Genomic DNA, 10,107 nt, shown 5'->3' with positions numbered 1-10,107 from the left:
AGGTTAGTAGGCAGCCATCAGCTGGGTTGAGCTGAAACAGAATTTCCCCCGCCGGAGCAATTAGGTCAATATTATTATTATGTAATGGTTATTAATTAAGGGACACCGTAGGCCTCAAGGGTTTTCATCATGGTGTCTCATGTGGATCCAATCAAATACCTTTTTGAAATGGAAGAAGCTCAGTACAGTCAGGTTGTTCTTTTCACCTCCTCCATTATTCTCCTTAGGGCAGTGGTTCCCAAACTGGGGGACGGGACCCGACGGGACCCCCAAGGGGGTCCCCCAAATTATTTTGGGAGGTCCCCAGATGATTAGCTTAATGTTTTCTCACTCAACAGTAAACAACCCAACATACAGTAGTGTGTATACAGTGTATACAGGGTATCTGCACATTTATAAAATGTAATGACCTTTTTAATACCAAATTGGCCAAATTGTCAAATATTACGTAAGAAAGAGGCAAACATTGCAAAAATAGCATTGTGAGCATTGTGAGCAGAGCTGTGAGTCAGTGGAGGAACAGGAAGAACAGGTTTTGTGGTGAGGAGACTTAGGAGGCGGGTTTTAACCTGCTCACCCAATCACAAGTTAGACATTTTACTGAGAGAGAGAGAGAGAGAGAGAGAGAGACCACGCGCACGCGCAATCGTGTGTGTGTGCGTACGTGCGTGCGCTTGGGTGCGTGCGTATGTGCGTGCGCTTGCGTGCGTGCATGTGCGTGACTCTGTGTGTGTGTGTCTACACGCAGAAGACTTAGTAATTTAGACCTGAGTTATCTCTCTACTTGGACTGCTTTCCTCTCTACCTCTTAGCCAAATATAGCACGCATCGTGAGCTTGTAGATCTGATGTTTTTGGCTAATGTTGGAGATCAGGTGGTTGAGGCTGATAGTTGTGTTGTCAGAGTGTTTCATTACAACCTCCATGCTGTGTGCAGCGTCTCTGATAACATGCTGTTCATGTTCATTAAACATCAATCTATAAGCCTCATTACATCTCACTGCTGAAACCATCTAATGTCTTTAAACACACACTGGTCATGTGATCTGTGTGTTTTTGACAGACAGACAGACAGACAGACAGACAGACAGACAGACAGACAGACAGACAGACAGACAGGTTTATTTGCTTCACTTCACTGGATCCCTGTTCGCTTCAGAGTGTATTTTAAGATGTTATTGTTTAATTTGAAATCACTGAATGGTTTTGCTCCTTAGTATCTCTCTGAACCTCTAGAAGTTTATATTGTGTGTGTGTGTGTGTGTGTGTGTGTGTGTGTGTGTGTGTGTGTGTGTGTGTGTGTGTGTGTGTGTGTGTGTGTGTCACATGTGAAGCTGCCCAAACATTGATTTCACTTCCTCGTTCACTCAGCAGCCAATCAGAATGATTGTTTTATTAAAGATCTGTCACTATGGAGACATGTTGGTCTGAATAACCCAAGGAGACGGCATTTTAGAACCGACACACGCAGGGTTGGATTTTTTTGGGGTGTTTTTGTTCCTTTAATTCGGTTAATTCTGTTCATTTGGTACAAAAAGTGTGTGTGTGTGTGTGTGTGTGTGTGTGTGTGTGTGTGTGTGTGTGTGTGTGTGTGTGTGTGTGTGTGTGTCACATGTGAAACTGACCAAACATTAATTTCACTTCCTCGTTCACTCAGCAGCCAATCAGAATTATTATTGTTTTAAACATCACCAGTTACTAGGCAGAGACGTAATGATCTGACAAAGGTATTTTAGTTGTGAATAAAATACTCAACCTCAGTATAAATACTCCTGGTGATATTTCACTTCAACTACAAGTGGAAAGTGTCTCTGTCAACACTTGTACTTGAGTTAAAGTAAAGTACTTGCTTTTGTACTAATAATACATACTTACAGTAAATATTAAAAAGTGCATGCTTTAAAAAATACTCGAGTATTCAAAAGTACAAAGTACGTTTTCTTCAAGTATCAAAAGTCCTTATCTTATCTTATTTTATGTTTTGTTAATTGTCCCAAAATGTACGATTTTTCTCAAGATTTTCAAAACAAATTTCCAAAACAGTGAAAATGACAGATCTACAAGCTCACAGCGCATTGTGAGCTTGTAGATCTGCTATATCCCCTATTATTTGAAACAGGGTTCAAGTGGTTAATCATAATGTACTTTGTCTCTTCCTAGGAATGTAATGGAGTCAAAAGTACAATATTTGTCTTTGTAATGTAGAGTGAAAGTCATAAGCTCTGAAAAGTAAAGTACAGATAGGCTACTCAACGAGGTGTGTTGTGAGCTTGTAGATCTGCTATTTTCCGCTTAGAGGTTTGGTGTAGAGGGAAACACTGGAGGACATGGTACAGAGCCCTGTGGGACCCCGGTTAAATCAGTATAACGGTTTAAGTGTTTGAATCAGTGTGTTGAATAACATATAGACTAATACTGCCTCCTAGTGGACTGATGGGTCCATATCATCACATCATCCTAAAAATAAAAGGTTTGGATCAAAGGATTTCCTCTGTCTGTCTGTCTGTCTGTCTGTCTGTCTGTCTGTAACTGTTAACTGTACAATAAGACGCATTGTGCCTTGCAACTAAAAGGTTTGAGAACCACTGTGCTACACTAAATGGAACAGCACCTTCATTAGTATCATATAGGTAACACCTGTGAAGAAAGTAAGGAGGAGGACCAATTTATTTCCAATATGGTTGCTGTGCATAGAGCCTGTTGATTCACAAGTGAAGAAATCCAACAAATACAATCATGGTTTATAAGTGTGTAGCCGACATTAACATGATTTATAACTTAAGATATTCAGATTATACCTAAACGGGCTGTAAAGTAAAAGCAACTCAGAACTGTTATACATTCATTCATCTTTATGTTTTATCATTTTAAGGTAAAACTAACCTGTGAAATATATATTTTTTCAAAGCAGGAATTCAATATTTTATTTGTGGTTAAATCACATCACAGTGAAATATATAGTTAAACGTCATGAATCACATTTAATTAAAGACAGTGTATATTTGCTACAAGAGCATGGATTTAAATCACTTGCACAACCATCATGCATTTTGGAAAAATACATAATAATTCAAACTCAAAAATTGCAGATGTCTTCGATATGAAAACTAGTGTAGGATTCTGGATTCTGGTTTTTATATCTGCTGTTTCTTCATTCTGTGGGAGGAAGAGAGAGAAGGAACACATTTAGGCAAATTATTTATTCACTTCAATTCGTTTTCTATCAAGCAAAGAGAGCATTGGTCTGTATGAACATACAACATACTATGTATTTCACCGATTAGAAACAACATTTTTAACTCAAGTCTTTGCTTCTGGAAGCTATGAGCTTAAATATCTACAAAAAAATTGTGGAAAATTTGTGTAAATCTTTCTGAATAAATGAGTTTTAAAGCGAACATTTTTAACTCCGATCTGTGCTTCTGGTGGTCCCTGGAACAACATATTTTGAGATGGGGGTCCGCGGCCAAATACAAATAATTTCAAAAGTTGGAGCACCACTAATATAGCAACATACTGTTAGAATTTAGAAAACATTTTTAGATATGTATTTGGCCGCGGAACCCCATCTCAAAATGTTTTGTGTATTACCTCTCACACTGAGGATAGTGGAGCACAGCGCCCTCCCCAGGTGGTTCTCTGACACTACAGTGTATTCATTACCTCTCACACTGAGGATAGTGGAGCACAGCGCCCTCCCCAGGTGGTTCTCTGACACTACAGTGTATTTATTACCTCTCACACTGAGGATAGTGGAGCACAGCGCCCTCCCCAGGTGGTTCTCTGCGCTGACGCTGTACTCTCCCATGTCCTTGGCTGAGACACGCAGGATGAGCAGAGAACACACTCCACAGGTGTTGGAGATCAGGTAGTTGGTGTCTGTGTTCAGGCTGACGTTGTTACGCAACCACGTGATGCGAGGTCTAGGGTCGCCCTGACGACAGACAGACAGACAGCCAGACAGACAGACACACAGACAGTCCTCGTTACGGATGGTGGGAATAGGCTCTGTGCACAGCAGCCATATTTGAAAGAAATTGAGCCTCTTCCTTACTTCCTCGTTTAGGTGTTACCAATTATACCAATTCACTTTTCTTACCTTTTCTACTAGTCAGAGAATATGATGGATCCTCTGATGGTTGCTAAACACGGAGGGTTTCACTGTTGCTCAAAGTACAAAAGTATATGTATCAAAAGGTACTTAAAGTACCAAAAGTAAAAGTAATCATTATGCAGAATGTCCCAATGTAGAAAATGAAACATATTTTGAAAATAGCAGATCTACAAGCTCACAATGCGAGCTTGTAGATCTGCTATTTTCAAATGGCCGAAATGTACTTAGTGCTGAAGTGGTTAATGTGTGTTTTGTAATAATAATCAAAATCTACAAAGTAAAAATACTGAAAATTGGAAATACTCCAGGACAGAAAAAATACCACAAAATTGTACTTAAGTACAGTACTTGAGTAAATGTACTTAGTTACTTTACACCACTGGCAGTATATCCTGATAATTACTGTAAGATACAGCAGTATGGTGCCCTGTGCTTATGGCAAAACATAGACAAAACACACTCTCACAGTGTCATTGGGACATCACAGAATGTACTGATATGGTTACAGTGTCCACAGTGATATCGGTACAATAACCGCTCTGTAAAACGTTACTAATAAAGTAACGTAGCGTAGCTTTACCTTGACGGCACAGCTCATGTAGCACTCGTACCCCTGGGGGGCGCTGCGGAGTTTCAGCGGGACGATGAAGGCCGGAGCGCAGCGCAGATCACAGTCCCTCTGCGTCGGGACGCTCACCATCAACCTCTCTACCAGGAAAACAACAAGCAGAGATTATAATATATTATTGTCCATATTTTTTTTATAATTATTATTTTACTTCAATAATACATAATTAAAAAACATAATGCAAGTAAACTAATGACTTTTAGGGATAAATTAAATGAACTATTCACTGCTGACACTCTGTTCACATAGTTTAGTGTGAAGTCAAGTAAGAGGCAATAATACTTTGTATTTCTGTATGACCAAATAGAGATCTAAGATTGGATCAAAGGTAGGGTGACCATATTCTGAATTCCCAAAAAGAGGACACCCAACACGCGCGCGCAGTGAGACATGCTATTTAAAGCATGTCTCCTCTGTTTGTTTCAGATAACAACATAATCACAGCTTAATAATTCAGCTTTTTAACAAAATAAAATAAAATCTCTCTCTCAACAAGTCTTATCTTAGAACAAGTGCGGTACCCCATTATTCAAAATAACCTCTCATGTCTATAATGTAAAAATGTAAAAAATGCCTCAAAACCTGTTAATTATAAACAAAAGAAAATAGAGAAGTAGCCTGTTCTTCAATGTTATAGCTCATTCTTCAAAATAATGTCTCCTATGGCTAATGTAAAAAAATATAAATAATGCCTCAACATTTAAACAAAAAGAAAAGAGAGGTAGATAACAAAATAATCACTCTCATACAAATATGCTCTATAATATTTCATGTTAACTCTTTGACTGCCAGAGTATTTTCATAAAGTACTCCCCCAGTGCCAGCAATTTTCGTGTTTTTTTATTTTTATATTTTGAATTTTTCTCATGAAAATAATTTAAGGACACATAATGTAAAGACCCAGCACAAATCCGCCACTAGAGCGCAGCACATGACAGCTTTGATCATGTCGTTGGGTCTCTCTCACCCTTCTTCATAGATTAGACAAGGAAAAACATGAAAACGGATGTGACGTCCCCCCCATTGTTTTGATCGGCGAAAATGACGTTGTGATATACGACGGCGATGACTGATCGTCACCCAGACCATAGATTATAGAAGAGAAACTGTCCGTTTGTCCGTCATACCGTGTGAAAGACCGTTTATTTACCTATTTTGGACGAAAATGACTGGGGAAAAGAATCAAAAACCGGAAACGGAATCCAGGTCATGAAACCGGATGCAGATGTCCGTGAAGTAAGTGGAACTCGAGAATAACATTGAATATTAAGCAGCATAGCGCAATCAGAGATTAAACAATGAACGCGCGTCCAGCGCGTCGAGCGCGTCGACGGCCAACTGGACAAAGTAGCACTTGACGCGTTATCGCGTCGTCCGCAGTCAAAGAGTTAAGTTCTGTATGAACATTCAGCTTTTTAACAAAATAAAATAACCTCTCTCTCAAGTCTTAGACTTATCTTAGAACAAGTAAGGTACCCCATTATTATACATTATTATAGTCGGTCAATTTGGCAGAAGAAGTCTCGCCTTGCACAGCTTTCTTGTGCTTTGAAGTGGCAATATGGGCTTGCAGGTCTGACGAACCTTTATTTGCCACGGAGACATATGTTCCTGCTTTGCAAACAGTACACTCTGCTTCACATTTGTCACGACCCAGACAAAAACACGGGTACTTTTTGCGCATTTCATCTGTGAAGTTGCATTTGCGTTTCGGCATTTTCTCCGCTCCGCCTCTGTCTGTGTAACTTTTCTCAGTCGGGGAGCAATGAATGACAGGCAGCGCTGAGCGCGATGTATGCTGTTCAGTGTGTGTCTGTGTGAGTGTGTGTGACTGACTGTGTGTGTGTGTGTGTGTGTGTGTGTGTGTGTGTGTGTGTGTGTGTGTGTGTGTGTGTGTGTGTGTGTGTGTGTGTGTGTGTGTGTTTGGTCACGTGTGCCTCCAGCCTGTCAGCAGCTGTGTTGCCAAGTCTCGTGAGAGAAATAAGGAAACATTCCTCCAAAACAAGCCAGAAAAAGAAGCAAATTTTTGTTTTTGAAGTTGCGGTAAATATTCGGACATGGCAACACTAACAATGTGAACAACTCGTTCGCAATTTACAAAACCGGGGTTACGGAAGTACCATAGTTAGTGCTTTCATTGTAAAAAAAAAAAAAATCCCAAAACACCGGACATTTGAAGGATTTTATAAACCCCCCCGGACAGGCCGGACAGCACCCCAAAAGAGGACATGTCCGGGTAAAAGAGGACGTATGGTCACCCTAATCAAAGGACATATATATATATTAGGGCTGGGACTTTAACTGATTCATTTTGATTCATTAATTGCAGAAAAATTACGCGATTTAAAAAAAATGTCTTTTTCACTGGACAAGTTTCAGGCGTACCGATCATACCGGTGCACCAAGACCGGTGGTCTGTTTATTATCTTGGCCAAGTAAAGTATATTGAGGGAGAGTTGGACTGAAGGAGTCTATCTTATTATTATTTCTTAAATCAATATGGACTAACTAAATTGTTGGTAGTGTTATGGCCTTTGAAGCAACACAGAGTTTTGTTTTTGTTAGTCTGGTTTGTTCATACAGGATATTGGACAATAAGGTCAATTTTTATCTTTCTCCTCCACTGTTTCCACTGTTCTTAAATGTACTTGAAAGTATTGTGTTTTACTTGAGTTTACAGAAGGTCCTTGAATGTATATAGGCTTCCTGAATCTCTGAATATATTCCTAAAATGTCTGCACTTTTATGATAACACTTGCACTGATCTGTTGGTCTGTTTAGAACCACCTTGATAAAAAACTACTATATGTTGTTGCTTAAACGTATGTATTCACTCATTGATTCACTCATATACCAACATCTGTTTTAACTGAAAAGAAATTGCTTCTCAGGTCAAATATTGATTATGCGATCAAACATGCTATTAATTTTGATAATTTTTTGTAATCAAGTCCCAGCCCATATATATATATATATATATATATATATATATATATATATATATATATATATATATATATATATATATTGTGACGGTTTTCTGTATTATGTGTAGTTCCTATATGTATTTCACCTTCATATGTTTCACTCCACTGGTTATGAGTTGTCTGCTTTGCCCTTAGAATTGTGTGTTTCTAGGGTTCGTAGGACTTGGGGAGCAGAGTGATGCAGGTCATCAGGCTAATTGGCGTGGCGGGTGCTCACGCCCCTATAAAAAGCCTGCTCCCCAGTCTTTTGGGCAGATCCCTGTCTTCTGCACTTACCTGCACTACGGCCAACATTTGTGTTGATTACAACACTCTCACCCACGCTACCCCATCCACTCATGCATACACGCTCTATATTACTGACTTTACTGATTTCCACACCTCATCTGTTTATTTCTTGTCTTGTTTGATTTGGGTTTTGATTATTAATAAACACTAACGTACTTTTTACACTGCATCTCCCTTGTTTTTTGCTATGTTCCCTGGTTCCCCTAGGCCAGGTTCATAAGAAATATATATGTATATATATATATATATATATATATATATACACACACACACACACACACACACACACACACACACACACACACACACACACACACACACACACACACACACACACACACACTGTAGCCTATGTATATAATACTGTATGTACTGTGTATGTATTGTGTGTATATATATATATATATATATATATATATATATATATGTATATATATATATATATGTATATGTATATGTATATGTATATGTATATATATATATATATATGTATATATATATATATATATATATATATATATATATATATATATATATATATATGTGTATATAATACTGTATGTACCTTTGGTTTTCTCTCGTCCCCAGGTGTGTGACTCAGACGGTACAGAGGTTCCCATGTCGTTCCTGGCGGTCACTCTGAAGCGGTACTCTCGGCCGGGCAGGATGTTGCAGACGGTCAGCTTGTGGTTGAACAGCCGCTCGGCCACGGGGCTCCAGGTGCGTTTAGTGGAGTCCAGCTTGGACACAACGTAGTGGAGGCGGTCGTCTCTCTTCTCGTCCGGAGACGGATCCCAGCTGAGGGTCACTGTGCCCGACACGTTCTCCTCCAGCTCCATGGGACCAGGAGGTTTAGGATCATCTGGAAGGAGGTCAGAGTCATTGTTTTATTTGTCACATCACACCAAAATAATGTGTTTTATTTGTAGTTTTCAGGAAAAGAAAGAAGAATATACAGAGAAGAATGCAGTGGTCTAAAGTAACTAAGTACATTTACTCAAGTACTGTATTTAAGTAAAATTTTGAGGTATTTTTTACTTTCGTTGCTATTTACACTTTTCGATACTTTTACTTCTACTCCACTACATCTCAGAGGAAAATATTGTACTTTTACTACACTACAATTATTTGAAAACTTTAGTTCCTTTGTGGATTTTGATTGATTGAATTACAAAACACACATTAACCACTTCAGCCCTATGTACATTTCAGCTATTTGAAAATAGCAGATCTACAAGCTCACAATGTGTCTCGATGCGACGCATTGTGAGCTTGTAGATCGGCTGTTTTCAAGAGATTCTTTATACATTTTGAACTTGTGAAATGGGACATTCTGCACTTCTCTGTTCTTTTACTTTTGGTACTTTAAGTATATTTTGATGCCGATACATTCATACTTTTACTCAGGTACATTTTGAATACGGAACTTCTACTTGTAACAGAGTATTTCTACATTGCAGTATTGATACTTTTACTTAAGTAAAACATGCAAGTACTTTTTCCACCACTGAGAGTGACAATATTTTTTTATGTGTCACATCATACCAACATAAGTGGGTGAAATGTGTTTTAATTGTAGTTGTCAGGAAAGGAACGAAGAATAAACATAGATTAACTAGAAAAAGTGCTCCTCGGAGCACAAGTCTCCGCCAGCAGACCCGTGCTATTTTAATAGCACGGGTCGTCTTGGTAGAACGGGTCGTCTTGGTAGAATGCGCGTGGTTTTTGGTGTTCTGCAGGGGCGACTGAATATGTAGTGTCTGCATCTAAAAAATGTTCTTCTTGAAGCAATGTGTCATATGGGAGTCGTCGTAATTGACTGGTTTGTTCAAATGCTTGTCTGTCTTCTTCATCTTCATTGTCTTGAACAGTTTCAGCAGTTGATTGGTGTGTTTGATCTATGTCAGTTTTCTCTAGTGCTACATAATGTATTTGATCAAGGTGGCCAATTGTTACAGTATTAAGACTTCGGCCTTGTTGTGGGATCAATACAACTCTATAGTCCTCTTCTGTGTTACTGTTGTAGATGAGTATGCTTTCTTAGCTTTGGCCTTCTGCGCCTTTGCTTGACCAATGTTAGGTGTTCTCAGA

This window comes from Gymnoscopelus braueri, assembly GCF_963280865.1.
Source record: "Gymnoscopelus braueri genome assembly, chromosome: 12".
NCBI lineage: Eukaryota > Metazoa > Chordata > Actinopteri > Myctophiformes > Myctophidae > Gymnoscopelus > Gymnoscopelus braueri.
This window is presented reverse-complemented; position numbering follows the sequence as displayed.